The sequence below is a fragment of the Triticum urartu genome, chromosome 6 (genome assembly GCF_003073215.2).
Source record: "Triticum urartu cultivar G1812 chromosome 6, Tu2.1, whole genome shotgun sequence".
Classification (NCBI taxonomy): domain Eukaryota; kingdom Viridiplantae; phylum Streptophyta; class Magnoliopsida; order Poales; family Poaceae; genus Triticum; species Triticum urartu.
In genome coordinates this window covers 37672423-37689605 of record NC_053027.1, presented here as the reverse complement: position 1 = coordinate 37689605, position 17183 = coordinate 37672423, and positions in this window count along the sequence as shown.

The following is a 17183-nucleotide window of genomic DNA, read 5'->3' as shown; positions in this document are numbered from 1 at the left end:
ACATCATCCAAACACTCATGGCCCGACTACGACGCCAAAATAAAAGATAACCCAACATGCGACACGGTCCCGATCACCCCCAACTGGGCACTACTACTGATCATCAGGAAAGGAAACATAGTATCGTTGAGAGTCCTCGTCGAACTCCCACTTGAGCTCAAGCGCGCCATCTGGAGCGGAATCATTAGGCCCTGCATCTGGTGTAATAGTAAACTGTGAGCCACAGGGACTCAGCAATCTCGCACCCTCGCGATCAAGACTATTTAAGCTTAATAGGTAAGGCAAGGTTAATATATGTGGAGCTGCAGCAAGCGACTAGCATATATGGTGGCTATCCTGTTCGCAAAAGAGAGAGAGAAGAGGAGGCAAAGCGCGAGCGCATAACTAAAGAGGGCAAACCTGTGGCAAACATTACTCCAACACCGTGTCCACTTCCCGGACTCCGCCGAGAAGAGGCCATCACGGTAACTCACACGGTTGATTCATTTTAATTAAGTTAAGGTTCAAGTTATCTACAACCGGACATTAACAAATTCCCATCTGCCCATAACCGCGGGCACAGCTTTCGAGAGTTCAAATCCCTACAGGGGAGTCCCAACTTAGCCCATGACAAGCTCTCACAGTCAACGAAGGAATAGACCTCCTCCCGAGACGTTCCGATCAGACTCGGTACCTCGGTTCTTCAAGACACTTCGACAGGTTAAAACTAATCCAGCAACACCGCCCGAATGTGCCGACAAATCCCGATAGGAGCTGCACATATCTCTTTCTCAGGGCACACTCAGATAAGCAATCCGTACAACTAAAACCAGCCCTCGAGTTTCCCCGAGGTGGCGCTGAATAAAATAGTAGCTAAAACAATTAAATAAATACCTTTTGAATTTTATAAAATACTAAACTATTTTGTTCAGGGGTAAAACTTTTTGTGACAGTAGTTGGAATTGTAACTTTAATTTAGGTGTGGGTTTTACTTTTTGTAAAACTATAAACTATTAAAGAAATAAAAGAAAACAGAAAACAAAGGTAAGAATAAAACAAAACAAAAGAAACCAAGCCCCCTTCCCCCTGGGCCGTTCGGCCCAACCGGGCATCCCGGCCACCAGGCCCAGCCCACCAGCTCCCCATCTTCAACCCCTGTTCATCAGGGGAGTGCTGGCCGTTGCTCGTGCGTCCATGGACGGATCGTCCACGCACCGTGCATCCATGGATCCTGGACGGTCTATAAGATCCCCCTCGACGCGTTGACGAACCCTAGCTCTCCTTTTCCCCTCCCCTGTGCCGCTTTCGTCCCTGCAACCCTTGGCCGAACTTGCATCGCCATGGCCTCCGACATCCACGCGCCCACCGAGCTCCCCGCGCCCAGCCACCTCGTCCGCGAGCTTCACCGACGACCACTCCTTCGACTACGTCCACCAGTTGGAGCCGGGAGCCCCTGGATCGCAGGGATCGACGTCGTCTTCAACCTCCAACCACCGTGACGCCATCGACGAATTCGTCGCCGTCGCTCCACCCCCGGCCTTTTCGAGCTCGCCTACGACACCGCGGTGAGGTCCTCACTCGATTCCCGCTCTTCCCTGCTCGACCCATGCCTATAGCCGTCGTTCCCCACAGAACTTTGGCTGCCGTTAGTCCTCATGGCCTCTTGCTTCGACCACCTCCACTGCTGCGCTACTGCTGCTACTGTCGCGCAGGCTCGTTCGCTACTGCAGCCTGCGCTCCCGCGCGTGCCCACTCGTGGCCTCGCCTCCGCCTACCGCCGCTCACCCGCTACCATGCGTCCGCCTCGCCTGACCGCGTCGGCCGTGGCCGCCATCGCCGTCCACGCGCGCGACACCGCGCCTGGCGCTGTTCGCTCGCACCTGCCACGCCCCCGGGCTCCCCTGCCTGCGCTGCCCTGTCACCCGCACCTGCCAGCCTCTCCCATCCGCCTAGCCATGCTCGCCCGCGCCGCTCGAGCTTCCTGCACGCGCGCTCGCCGATGCCGCCGCCGCCCCTGCTAGTCCTGCGCGCGCCCGCCGGAACCCTTGCCGCCGCCTCCGCCTGCAGCTAGCTCCGGCAACGCGGCCCGGGCCGCATCCGGCCGTGCGCGGCATTGCCTGGCCGCCTCCGCGCCATGCCGATGACTGCTGCTGCTCTGAACGTACTGCTGCTACTGAATGCTAATGTAACTATGGCTAGCTTTGCGAATATTACGCTGACTAACCCCCTTGACAACCTCTAATCAGCGGGTAAACAATTACTAATAGGCCAAGAAAAATTATGAGTAGAAAGTATACTTGATAAACTTTAATTATCCCACTGGATCAAATCCTTTGGAAGCATCGATTAAATCCTACAAAAATCACAAAATGCCATCTTCTCTTACACTTAGCATTGTGTGTGTGTATACAGCCATCACTGGCCGACCCGTACAAATTAGCTTAGGGGTAGTTTCTAGTTAGTTTAATTGCTAGCCAATGACAAGTGGGCCCCCTGTTTAGATTAGATAAATCTACTTAGGAATTTAATAAAACTGATTAACTTTTAGTTATTTCGCTGACATGTGGCCCTGCTGTAAATTAAAATGATAGATTAAATTAAAAGTGCCTAAGTCTATGATAGCCGGGACCCACCTTTACTATTCATCTTTTGACCGGTCAAATGTTGACAGGGTCAACTTTGCTGACTGGACCCTCCCTGGCCCACTGGCAGCCCTCTGTGTACACTCTGTGTACACATAGCTGGCTACACATAGCAATTTGTCATTTAATTTCGAATTAAAATTTTTTTAGAATATTGTTCAAATCTTTAAAAAAATCATAGAAAATAATCCGTAACTCGGATGAAAAAGTTTTATACATGAAAGTTGCTCAGAATGACGAGACAAACCCGGTTACGCAGCCCGTTCGTCCGCCACGCATCCCTAACATATCCAACTCGCAACTTTCCCCCTCCGGTTCCTCTGCCCGAAAACGGGAAACACCGGGGATACTTTCCCGGATGCTTTCCCCCCTTCACCCGTATCACCTCCTACCACGTTAGGTCATCTCTAGCACAACGTATTGCCGCTTCTTGCTTTTTGTTACATTTGATTGCTCTGTTATTTATCGTGTTCCCCCTCTGTTACTTCTTTCTGGTAGACCCTGAGGCCGATGCTGGTACCCCTGTGATCGACTACATCGACGACCCCTCCTTCTTGTCTGAGCAACCAGGCAAGCCCCCCCCTTGATCACCAGATATCGCCTACTCTCCTCTATACTGCTTGCATTAGAGTAGTGTAGCATGTTACTGCTTTCCGTTAATCCTATTCTGATGCATAGCTTGTCATTGTTGCTACAGTTGTTACCCTTACCTGCTATCCTACTGCTTAGTATAGGATGCTAGTGTTCCATCAGTGGCCCTACATTCTTGTCCGTCTGCCATGCTATACTACTGGGCCGTGATCACTTCGGGAGGTGATCACGGGCATGCTATATACATTACACTGTTACATTACCTGTGATACTGTTCAGAGATGGGGGCTGAAGGGGCAGGTGGCTCCATCCCGGTAGAGGTGGGCCTGGGTTCCCGACGGCCCCTGACTGTTACTTCATGGCGGAGCGACAGGGCAGGTTGAGACCACCTAGGAGAGAGGTGGGCCTGGCCCTGGTCGGTGTTCGCGGATACATAACACGCTTAACAAGATCTTGGTATTTGATCTGAGTCTGGCTACTGGCCTATACGCACTAACCATCTACGCGGGGACAGTTATGGGCACTCGACGTCGTGGTATCAACCGAAGCCTTCGTGACGTCAGCGACTGAGCGGCGCGCGCCGGATTGGACTAGAACGCCTACTAGGCTAGGTCTGCTTCCGGCCGCCCTCGTAACGTGCAGGTGTGCAATGGGCGATGGGCCCAGACCCCTGCGCCATAGGATTTAGACCGGCGTGCTGACCTCTCTATTGTGCCTAGGTAGGGCTGCGACGTGTTGATCTTCCGAGGCCGGGCATGACCCAGGAAAGTGTGTCCGGCCAAATGGGATCGAGCGTGTTGGGTTATGTGGTGCACCCCTGCAGGGAAGTTAATCTATTCGAATAGCCGTGATCTTCGGTAACAGGACGATTTGGAGTTGTACCTTAACCTTATGACAACTAGAACCAGATACTTAATAAAACACACCCTTCCAAGTGCCAGATACAATCCGGTGGTCGCTCTCTAACAGGGCGACGAGGAGAGGATCGCCGGTTAGGATTATGCTATGCGATGCTACTTAGTGAACTTACCATCTACTCTCTTCTACATGCTGCAAGATGGAGGTGGCCAGAAGCGTAGACTTCGATAGGACTAGCTATCCCCCCTTATTCCGGCATTCTGCAGTTCAGTCCACATATGATACCCCTTTTTCCATTTGATACCAATGCATACATATGTAGTGTAGCTCCTTGCTTGCGAGTACTTTGGATGAGTACTCACGGTTGCTTTCTCCTTCTTTTCCCCTATCCCTTCTACCTGGTTGTCGCAACCAGATGTTGGATCCCAGGAGCCAGACGCCACCGTCGACGACGACTCCTACTGCACCGGAGGTGCCTACTACTACGTGCTGCCCGCTGACGACGACCAGGAGTAGTTTAGGAGGATCCCAGGCAGGAGGCCTGCGCCTCTTTCGATCTGTATCCCAGTTTGTGCTAGCCTTCTTAAGGCAAACTTGTTTAACTTATGTCTGTACTCAGATATTGTTGCTTCCGCTGACTCGTCTATGATCGAGCTCTTGTATTCGAGCCCTCGAGGCCCCTGGCTTGTAATATGATGTTTGTATGACTTATTTTATTTTGTAGAGTTGTGTTGTGATATCTTCCCGTGAGTCCCCGATCTTGATCATACATGTTTGCATGTATGATTAGTGTACGGTCAAATCGGGGGCGTCACACACTGCAAGGGGCTCTAGGTTGGACCAACACTCAGAGGAGCACTGGCCCCGGGGGGTTTAAATAAGATGACCCTCGGGCTCCGGAAACCCAAGGGAAAAAGAGGCTAGGTGGCAAATGGTAAAACCAAGGTTGGGCATTGCTGGAAAAGCTTTAATCAAGGCGAACTATCAAGGGGTTCCCATTATAACCCAACCGCGTAAGGAACGCAAAATCCGGGAACATAACACCGATATGACGGAAACTAGGGCGGCAAGAGTGGAACAAAACACTAGGAGAGAGGCCGAGCCTTCCACCCTTTACCAAGTATATAGATGCATTAAGATAACATGGCAATATAATGATATCCCAACAAGTAAATAATGTTCCAACAAGGAACAGCCTCCAATCTTCACCTACAACTAGCAACGCTATAAGAGGGGCTGAGCAAAGCGGTAACATAGCCAATCAACGGTTTGCTAGGACATGGTGGGTTAGAGGTTTGACATGGCAATTTGGGAGGCTTGAAAGCAAATGGTAGGCATCGTAGCATTGGCATAGCAAAAGAGCAAGCAATCTAGCATAGCAAAGATAGTAGTGATTTCGAGGGTATGATCATCTTGCCTGCAAAGTTGTCAGAGTTGACTGGATCCTCAAAAGCAAACTCAACGGGCTCCTCGTTAGCGAACTCGTCTCCCGGCTCTACCCAAAACAAGACAAACAAGCAACAAGGACACAATCAACCACGTGCAAGGATCAAACAATATGATGCAAGGATGGTATGCTATGCGGGATGCATATGCAAGATTTGACAAGGAAAGCATGAAACTGGACTCAACTTGGGAATCCAAGTGTGCCAATGGAAATATGAGATGAAATCGCTTGAAAACGATATAAAGATCACCGGAATCGGAGTTACGGTTTGGAAATGGCAAGCAATTCAAATATGACACCGGTCTGCGATTTACAACAAGTAGCCATCTAAATGCAACGAGATGAACATGCTACAGCACTCAAACATGGCATAAAAATACATGGCAGGGATGCATTCATGATGCTTAACAAAAGCCTAGCACTGAGCTACGGCCAATTCAACCATTAACAGGTTCAAACAAGCATGGAAAAATGCATATGGCAAACAGATTTCAGACTTAGTGAAATTAACACTTGTCTGGAATTTCAGATCAGGTAGCACTCTTCGGAGCAACAAAACTATATGCTACAGGACCTGAACATGGCAAAGTAAAACATGGCATGGAGCTACTCAAAAAGCTTAACAAAAGTCCCTTAGTGACCTTGAGCCAAAAGGGATCAGAAAACACATTTGCAAGCATGTGAACATGGCAAAAACATAATCAGTTTTCAGACTTAGTGAAAGCTGGAACATGCTGAAACAGATATCAAGTAGGCATGTTTACGAGCTCGATGCACTCACTACGGAGCAAGTCATGATAATCTAAGCATACACCCATCAAGAAAACACAAAATGAAAGCTAGAAATGCCAAGAACAATAGCATAGCATGCATGGATCAACTACAACATCATCGGCAAAATCGCTAACAAGTAGACAATCTGCCCAGATTCACAAAGTAGCAAAAGTAGAGCTCGATTGACTCAAGCTAGGGTGATCCATAATTGCAAACAAAGACATGGATGGATAGAGCACTACAAGATTAACAAATCATCCTTACTGATCATCCTCAAAAGAGGCACGGATCACTAGGAAACAACATGAACATATGGCCATATGAGATAAACAGCTCAAGGACTTAGTGGAAATGCTAAGTCCCTGAAATCAGCATTACCAAGTGCCTCACTTTGCAAGCTTGTGCTAGTCACCACACACATCATAAAAATACATGGGTTGCACCTCTGGAAAGATGGCAAAACCCTTAACAAAACATATGTAGAGCTCATGGGCATATCATGCACATAATAATCATGGCAAAAATGGCAAATGCCTAAATGGAGTAGCAGATCTGACAATTATCTCAAGTAGCCCTCTTCTAACAGCATTTCGGGCATAAAGATGAACTCAAATGAAAATGATGCAATGGAATGAAATGATGTGCTCTCTGAGACGAACATTTTGATATGCCATATGCCAAAAACGGAGCTACGGATGCAAAGTTACGGCACGACGAACATGGGAACATAAACTAGGGTTAGGGAGAAAGTCAACCCTCGTTTTGGATCTCAGATCCAGATCCGGTGGCACGCTTAACGAGGTTCGCTGGAGCTTCGTCGGAACAGGGACTCGCCGGGGTCGAGGAGGCCGCCGGAGGAGGGAGGAAGCGCGGGACGGCGGGGCGGCGGGCGTCGGCGGCCGCGGCGTCGGCGGCGAGTGGCGGGGCGGCGGTCACCGGCCGGTGCGGCGAGGCCGGCAATGGCGCGCGGCGGCGCCGAGCGAAGGGAGGCGGCGCGGGCGCCCTGGCGGCGGGGCGAGCGGCGCTTGGGAGACGGGCCTCGGGGGCCCGGGACGGGCTCGCGGGCCGGCGGCGCGAGAGGCGGCGGCGCGACACGTGTCGAGCAGCGGTTGGCGGCAGCGATTTCGTCCGGTGCGGCCCGGACATGTCCGGCGCGCCGGATGGAGCGGGGCTAGGGTTAGGAAGGGGAGATCCGCGAATTGGAAATGGGGGGTCTATTTATAGGCATAGAGGGAGCTAGGAGAGTCCAAATGAGGTGCGGTTTTCGGCCACACGATCGTGATTGAACGCTCTAGATGATGGAGAGGGTTTTGGTGGGTTTTGGGCCAACTTGGAGGGGTGTTGGGCTGCAACACACTCGAGGCCTTCTCGGTCCCTCGGTTAACCGTTGAAGCATCAAACGAAGTCCAAATGGTACGAAACTTGACAGGCGGTCTACCGGTAGTAAACCAAGGCCGCTTGGCAAGTCTCGGTCCAATCCGGAAATGTTTAATCCCCACACATGAAAGAAAGGTAGAAATGACCACCGGAGGAGAACGAAGCGCCGGAATGCAAAACGGACAACGGGGAAAATGCTCGAATGCATGAGACGAACACGTATGCAAATGCAATGCACATGATGACATGATATGAGATGCATGACAACGATAACAACACATGGAGACAAAGACCAGAACCCGAGAAAATAAAATAACTTAACGCCAGAAACGGCAAGAGTTGGAATACATATTGGGAAAGTCATATCCGGGGTGTTACAGACCCGGCGGCGGTTCAAGGACAACAGACAACAACTCGAGACATAGGCGAGGCTTGTTTGCTCCCTAGTCATTGAAACCCCATCAATTCCATCACAACTAGACGTAGGCTTTTACCTTCATCGAAGGGGCCGAACTAGTATAAACTCTCTTGCGTCCCTGTGTCCGCTTTAACCCCTTCAAGCTAACCCGTCGCGATGGCTCCACGACTAAGTCCTTTCTCTAGGACATCTACCGTGACAAAACCACGACACCTTCCCAAACCGCACGCGTCTCCCTCCGGGCGCAGATCTAATCCAGAAATTTTATTTGATCCATGCGGTAGATGATTTGTTGATAGATATGATGGTTCTTTGTTAGATTGATGGATGTCTTAGTGTAGGATCTGAGCCGTAACAGGGAAAAGAGAGGAAGCACCGTGTATTGTACTATGGTAGCGTACAATTCAACTTAGAGTTCAATATGTTCTTTGTAGAATGGAGGAAGCACCATGTCGACTGTGCAAGTCACGCTGCCGGACCAGCTTTTGTACTGCCATGCTGTTCGGCATCTACTTCCACCCTACTTTTGTTTTTGCAGCGGTAACAATTTATATGAACCTTCCGACAGTTCATTAATTTTGTTTTTTTATTTCTATTTCCACTAATGCATTGTGTTTGTTATTTGTTTTTATCTTGCACAGATCGTCCCATGCAATGTGAGATTGGCATTCAATGAGCTCGTCGGAGACACCATGACCTTCGACGCTCTTGGGGGGCCGTACACTATGCAGGTCGATAAGGGGCGAACGATAACCCAGATTGGAGGATATGAATGGGATCGCTTCATCGCCCGCTTGCGTCTTAGTGGGGGTGAATTGATCAGCTTCTCCTTCAGAGCATAAAGGCCCAGGATTTCTGTTATCTATCTGAATTTGATTTCCGATAGTGAGGATGAAGTTTATGAGGAGGACGATGGTGAGGATTCAGACAATGATGAGAACCCACTTGATGAAGCACTCTATGCCCAAAGACTGAGGCTGAGCGGCGATGAAACGTGCAACCTCTGGGACATGCTTCTGCTACGTGAAGACTACGTCGGGATGCCATTCGTGACACGCCTCACAAGGATGAATGTTAAACAACATCTCATGATATGTTACTTACTGTGGTAATTACATGATATGCATGCTTAATAAGTGTACTAGTTGATATGATATGCATGTTGTAGTACTGTGATATATCCTTATGTAGTGTAGTAATATGCGATGATGTGGTTAGTGTACGTAGTAAACTAATGATATGCTTAATTACTGTAGTAATTTGATGATTAGCGTCTAGTGTAGTGATGTGATGATATATATGCTCAGTGTTGAATCCAATGATATATGTGTCTTCAACTGTATGATTTGCTGATAATTGCACGTGACATGCTCATATATCATACCAACTATTTTCAGAATTTACCTAAGAGGTTATCTGTTAGTTGTGGCATCGAGACGCATGAAGAAGGCATGTCTGCTGGACTACGCCTTACCAGAACAGGCTCCATCACCACCTGTGCCTACGCAGTGGACACGGACGGTCGCACTGTCTTCAACCGGGCGGGGTGGAAGAAGTTCCTTCATGGCAAGAATCTTCGAGTAGGTCAGGGCATCCTACTCACTGTTGCGAACACCCGTTGCCGTGACTTGAGGATGATGATCACCATCAACCTCATTTAGAAATGGCTGGGCCATGTTTCTGTGAAATGAACTTGGTATGTTAGCTCTTGTTTCCAAGTACTTGCCGTGTGACGGTGTCCTGGACTAGGGGGTACTCACCACGTCATCTCCCGATCTATTAGATTGGGCCGAGGACCCCCATGGCCGTATACTCATGGACCAGTTCGGACAGCTGCCGCATACAAGGAAGATTTTACAAGACTTGGTGATCAAGACAAGGACTCCTCGCCACCGGCGTATTCGGCTAGAACTCTTGTTATCCTAAGCCTCTGGTGCATTGTATAAACCGAGGCCAGGCTAGTCGATAGATCATATACATACAATCATACCATAGGCTAGCTTCTAGGGTTTAGCCTCTCTGATCTCGTGGTAGATCTACTCTTGTACTACCCATATCATCAATATTAATCAAGCAGGACGTAGAGTTTTACCTTCATCAAGAGGGCCCGAACCTGGGTAAAACATCGTGTCCCCTGCCTCCTGTTACCATCCAGTCTAGATGCACAGTTCAGGACCCCCTACTCAAGATCCGCCGGTTTTGACACCGACATTGGTGCTTTCATTGAGAGTTCCGCTGTGTGATCGGCAAAAGGATCGATGGCTCGTCTGCAGGTCAACTGCGATGCCGGCATCTTCGTCGCCGGCTCGACTGGTCACCTTGGCTCGACCGAGGACCGTGCTCCATCTCCGATCATCATGTTCGGACGAGGGCTTTCATCAACATCAACTCCGATCTCTATCAAGATCATGGAGGAATCATCCATGGAGCTCGGGGGCTCAACGTCAACATTGACCTCGGTCGACCGTGCTGTTTTTCCGAACATCAAACTTGTATCCGCTGCCACCACCTCTTAGAGCATCTCTTTGACGATCCCTTTGGTGAAATTGTGCGGAATTTAGTCTACAACAACCATGCAAAATTTCATCGAATTCCGATGGAGGAATCTCCGACAATCTACGATATACCGGAGCCCTATCAAATCTGGACGGGAATCTGGATGAGTTTAGGGCGTGGCCTCCAGAGCCCAGCTCGGAGGTCCTTTGGAAGATCCAACCGTTCATATACTGCGGAATTCCCATATGTACCACCCCTCCAAATTTCAGCTCGATCCGACGGTTCAAACTCCGGGAACCTTCCGATGAGTGCATCAATTTTCGGATCTGTTTTCTGCCCGAATACGGATCCAACCCGAATTCATGTTTCTTTATGAACGTGATATTGGACAACCTTTTTAGAGAAATTCTCTTCTAGGGTATTGTGCATTGTTTTTAAACACGTGCCCATAAATTTTTAAGCCTCCCCTGAGGTCATCTTAATCATCATGCTGGTGTCAAATCAGTCCGGCAATATTGCTCCAAGGCTGCCGACCTGCGCTAGACACGACGTCACTTTGTTGAGCCGAGCTCAACTTCTTCGGATCATCAACTCGGCAAGCCGAACAAGAGTCCGGCATCGCGAAGGATAAATCATCACCAACATAGCCACCCCATGGATTACATGGAGCGGGCATACCGGCATCGCCGCACGGTCACTTCATCAAGCCGGCATCGACCACGTCACGACCTGCATCGGCATGGCCGCACTATTGCTTCTTCAAGCTGGTGTCCATCATGCCGACCTACTTCGACTCATCGGCTGACATCGAGGCTTCGACATCTCGGCTGGACCGGGGGCTCCGCCATCTCTTCATCAACCTATACTCCGGAGACTTCGGCGTCACTAGCCGACCAGCTCCGTCACGTTAGCTGGACCGAGGGCTTTGCCTCGGCGAGCCAACCTTTGCCAGCAACGCCGTGCTGTCGCTTTATCGCCCATCAGGCAATGGGTGTGCGGATCGAGTCCCAATTTTGGGAATCACCTTTCTTCGGATTGCTACAACAAATAAACCAGGTGCTATTAATCCTAGTATTTTTTGTTTGTTTGGGTTCATTTTTCCCAAGGAATTATTACTATGGTTTGTCCATCATATGTACGCAGATCTATCAAATGGTGGCCGCATTAACGACGATCGCATGGTGGTTCGGTCAGTTTCCGTATATAGTCCGGCGAACGCCGCATCCGGAACTCAGACCGACTTGTGAATTCAGGCTTTGCCACGCCTTTACCGCATCACACCGACGCCCTGCATCGACATTGACTTCGGCGCCAGGCCATATTTCTTTTATTACTCACTTTGCATAAATTATTTATTATGCAATGATTTTTTTAATTATTATTATTACTATTATCTCCGGTTTGCACTATTTTTTATGAACAGGAAAATGATCCGAGGACTTCGTCGTCACTCTGCCGGTCTGCATTGACCGTGCTATGTCACCACTTTGGCGTGTCGAGCTCTTTGCTCCGCCACCTCGGGACCGGCTTGGGGGATGGAACCTTGTCCCGCACCAAGCTCGGACCGCGTCGTCAATACCGAACACATTAACCAGCTAAGTTGCCTTCATGCTCCAAGTTTTAAATTTTTTAACTTATGTTCGGTTCGACCAAGCATTATACCTTTTTGGAAAAAAAGTTGCTTGTAAAATTTTTTCCTTGTCCAAACTTTGTTTGTGACGCACAAATTCAAATACCCCGTTTATTTGGGGGCTTCATTTATGAAGCTTTTCCTCTTCCATATGATTATACTTGTACGGCTTCGTTCCTTGTTCGTGTATTACGCCACAATATGCACCATATTGACTTAAGCAATTTGCAAGCTGGGTTGCCTGGCTCCTGTGCTTACCCCTACGTTCCCGATTGTTCGGCTAGGGAGTAAAGGGAGCACCTCTGCGATTGTCACGACCGGGTCCTCTGAGCTCTGACCTCATACTGGGTGAAGCCGAAAGCTAGCGCTCTTATTGTTTTCAATCATGGTCGGCACACAACGGAACTCATGAGTACAAAAAATCTATTGCACAACTCTCATAGTAATAGTGAGCACCGAAGAAAGGTATCGGTGGAGGTACTATTTTCTTCGAAGATGCTTCTTACACTTCGTCTGTAATATAGCATAAGTTCCCTGAGCGCGCTTTGTCTGTTACAACCTTATGGCCTGGTTGCCTGGTTATCGGAAACACTGTCGATATTCTCGACAGGTGGAGTACATAACACTTTTCGGTCCTTGACCGAAGAGGGAGAAGCCGACGGTCGGTTAAGACGCGTTTAAAGTTCGGTTGAACAACGATATGATATAAGTACTTCGGTACATACAATCATTATACATAAAATATTTTTACCCAAGTCACTTGGGGGCTCTTAAAATTTATATGAGCTATTTTATAGTAAATGTCTTTTCTTCTTGGTCGTTGCAAAGTCTTTTTCTATCGCTTCTTTTTCGACGTGAGTGTGTGGTCAATAGCCAGATAACCCATTTTCTCTCTAGTGACCGCTCGAGTTTAGTTCGCTAAACTGGTCTAACAAGAAGCACTCCGCCTTCGGGATAGGAGGCTGCAGCCGTAGGCTGACCCGCTTGAAGTCTTGAGATCGGATGTGTAATATTAATGCACGACAGAAGCACAATTTTTCCCCCAATTTTCGAATTGGCACCGAACACTTGATCTTGTTCGGACGTCAAGTTTTTACTGACGTTTTTTTGGTTTTCCAAGCTTATGGCACTTTTAAACTATTTGTGTGTTTTTCAGCACAAGTCTCGGAGTGCAATGCCGGACACCTTATAGATTCGGCAAAAACATTCTCGGATCTCGCTATATATGCATTGGTTTCGAATTGTGTCTTCGGTCAATAGTTGGGTTGCCCGGCTCCTGCGCTTGCCTCCTACGTTCCGCTTTGTTCGGCTAGATGTGCAAATAGAGAACCACTGCGATTGTGCTTCCAGCTCACATGGTTAATCACCTCAGTGGAGAAAGCCGAAAACTGACTGTCACAATAAGCGTAAACTGGTCAGCAATCCGATGATAGTGTTAAATGACGGGCCATTCATAACAATGGCCGAAGTGTTTACGGCTTGACCTCGACTGTCGCCGAACACTACCGAGGGCTATTAACTGGCCTCCCAAACTAAATCCTCGATATTTTTCTCTTACATTAGAGCTGAGGCTGCATGATCATGCTTAGCATGACAACCCAAAGAAAGGAACGAATAGCAGGACTATTTTCTTTGGAAGACATTTCTTATGTTAAACAGTAATATAACATATCTCTCTGCGTACTTTGTTTATAAAACCGTATGGCTAGATTGCCTTGTTTGTCGTAAATCTTTGCCCTCATAAAAGCTTTATAAAGTAGGACAAACACTCCTCGGCTACTAGCCGAAGAGGTGGAAGCCGATGGTCGGTCAACAAAGTTTTGTACCATGCGGATCCGAGCATTAATGACGTAAAGTACTTGGATACATAGAGTCATTACACATAATTTGTGATTTTACTATCGATATTGATCCTTAATTCGGCCACCCGTGCCCGCATTAAGGCTCGGGGGATACTGGGCTTCGGGCTTATTATTTACAAATATTAAAGGGGCACATCGATCCCTTGATCTGGTGTTGCCATCCGACCAGTGTCTCGGGGGCTACTGCATTGCCTGTCCAATGCAGAAAATTTTATGTGCAATATAGTTTCCAAGGAGATTTTGATCCTCAGGTTGGTCGGCCGCACCCAACCTGAGTCTCGAGGACTGAGCACGCCGCTTTTAGTGTCCCGAAGTATTCTGCCGAGCTAGGACTTGATCCTCAGGCCGATTTTGCAAATCAACCTGAGTCTCAGCGGCTACTGGGATCAGCGGTCTTACGTCATCCTTTAGGTGCATCTCGGGTTTTAGATTGATACCCACCTTGAGGGCTACTGGCTATATATCTCGGCAGAGAATAAATTGCACCAATCAAAAATATTGACAAAAATTGGCCCACATTCGGGGTGGTGCACCACCTCGGAAGCAGTCCATAAAGCTCGGGCGCTAGTGGCTGGCTCCATAGAGGGCATTTCCGGCATTAAGCTCGGCTAAACTCCTTCAAACTTCTTTGAACCAAGGTGATTTACAAAACCTCGGATACAGTCCGGCGTTGGAGCTCGGATACATAGTCCGGCGTTGGAGCTCGGATACATTCCGGCGTTAGAGCTCGAAAGCGGTCCGACGTTGGTGCTTGGCTGCAAAAGATACCTCGAATGCAGTCCAGCGTTGGAGCTCGAACGCAAGAGGACGCTGCCGCCCGAGAACAATTTCAAACCCGAGGTGTGGCACAAAAATAACAAGGCATTGGTAAATGCCGGAAACTTATAGGGGCTCCTCGGATACCCGACGTGTAAACTCGTCGAATGCATTTCGGCGATCCTCAAGATCGAAGATGAGAAGATTTGTTAAACCAGTTTTCAAGACCGATGACCGAAGATGAAGAATGGTTCAGAAGAATCGAGGAGTGTCCCTAACTTGAAGACCGGTTCAGGGGGCTACTGACGGTGTCCTAGACTAGGGGGTACTCACCACGTCATCTCCCGATTTGTTAGATTGGGCCGAGGACCCCCATGGCCGTATACTCATGGGCCAGTTCGGACAGCTGCCGCATACAAGGAAGATTCCACAAGACTTGGTGATCAAGACAAGGACTCCTCCCCACCGGCGTATTCGGCTAGGACTCTTGTTATCCTAGGCCTCTGGTGCATTATATAAACCGAGGCCAGGCTAGTCGATAGATCATATACATACAATCATACCATAGGCTAGCTTCTAGGGTTTAGCCTCTCTGATCTCGTGGTAGACCTACTCTTGTACTACCCATATCATCAATATTAATCAAGCAGGACGTAGGGTTTTACCTCCATCAAGAGGGCCCGAACCTGGGTAAAACATCGTGTCCCTTGCCTCCTGTTACCATCCAGCCTAGACGCACAGTTCGGGACCCCCTACCCGAGATCTGCCGGTTTTGACACCGACACCGTGTATTACCATACCTATCTATCTATCTATATATATATATATATATCTAGGTTCAATAAATAGGCCGTGTATCGCTGTGAAATGAACTTGTTATGTTTCGGGCTTGTTTTGCTGTTGCCTCATCGGTTATTTGAGACTTCCTTCAACTTGAAACTATCTTGACTTGTTGTTGGATGCTTGGTTTTGTTGCTTTATTTGAGACTTCCATCAATCCTATTGATGAGAAGGCGAAGGCGAAGCTCGCCCTTCAGTACGACACATACGTTATGACAAGCTCAAGCTGGACACAGGCACGGGCATGAAGCGCTCAAAGGCATGGTCGGTAGTATTATTACATGGACTCACGCTAGACCGTGACTCTATCAGACAGAGATGCACATGCGTTTGGCCCACAGAGCCGAACCTCTGTCTTACGCAAAGGCATCGTGTGGTATTATATAGAGTCATGTTCGCTTGTGTCTGTTTTCCAAATGATTCTGTCGACTCGTTTAGACAGAGAGGCACGGGTGAGAAGCCCATCGAGGCATACTTTAGTATTAGAGAGAGTCAAGTTTGTGCATTTGTTGCGCAAACCGAACAAAACTGGGTTCTGATATGAGCACTCGCTGTTTACTTTGTGAGGCAATGAGTGACGGATTAGGGAGATGCTGTTTTTGAACCTTTGTCTTACGCACAGCCACAAGCGTTTTCTCTGTGAGGCACGGAATGGCCTATGCGAGGGGCGCTGTTTTTAAAATCTTATTTCCTTGTATTTAAAAGCACGGACGTGAACTCCCTACGGACATGGTTCCGTATTAAGTTGCGTCATCCTTCTTTCTTGATGTTACATATATTATTCGATATAAAAGCCGTAGACGTTCGTGGCTATCTATATTTCCTTGTATTTAAAAGATAGTGACGACATGATTTTAAACAAAGCACGAGCACAGTGGTTCCACGACAAGCACGTCTCAATTTGCAGAAATGGCAGTGTCGTGATTCTACAGGACGGTATGGTTCGTTCCTACCCGGAGTGACGTTGGTGCGCTTATTACGGAAACCTAGTAGAATCGGACGACTGTCCTTGTTACAATTGTTTTCATTGTAAGATTTTTAACTCAAATGCACGAAAGGCGACTTTGTATGTTTAGTAGCGTCACGATCCTTTACGCACGAAGATGACTTTTTGTGTGTCAGTGTTTCAGGTCACAGGCATGGTTGTCAAACTAACAAACACATGACCTGTAATTATCCAGAGTCACCTTGGTGTCTCTTTGTGTTCCGAATGCATCCATTGACTATGTTACCAGGACAATAGGCGCGATCGAGATGGCGATGGAGGCATGTTTGTGTTTTGTGTGGGGCCACGTTCGTCCGTTGATTACAGAAACACAATGTTTCGGCCGACGTCTCCACGTATTCGGATGTGAATGCCACGCGGCGCCGCCACGGAAACCCAAGGGTCCGACGGACATCTCCTCCAGTGACACCGGTCTGGCTCATCGCCAGAGGCCAGGCTCCGGCTATTTAAGGTGGACGGACGGCGTCTCGAAACCCTAGCCACGCCCTCCTCTTTCTTCGACTGTCT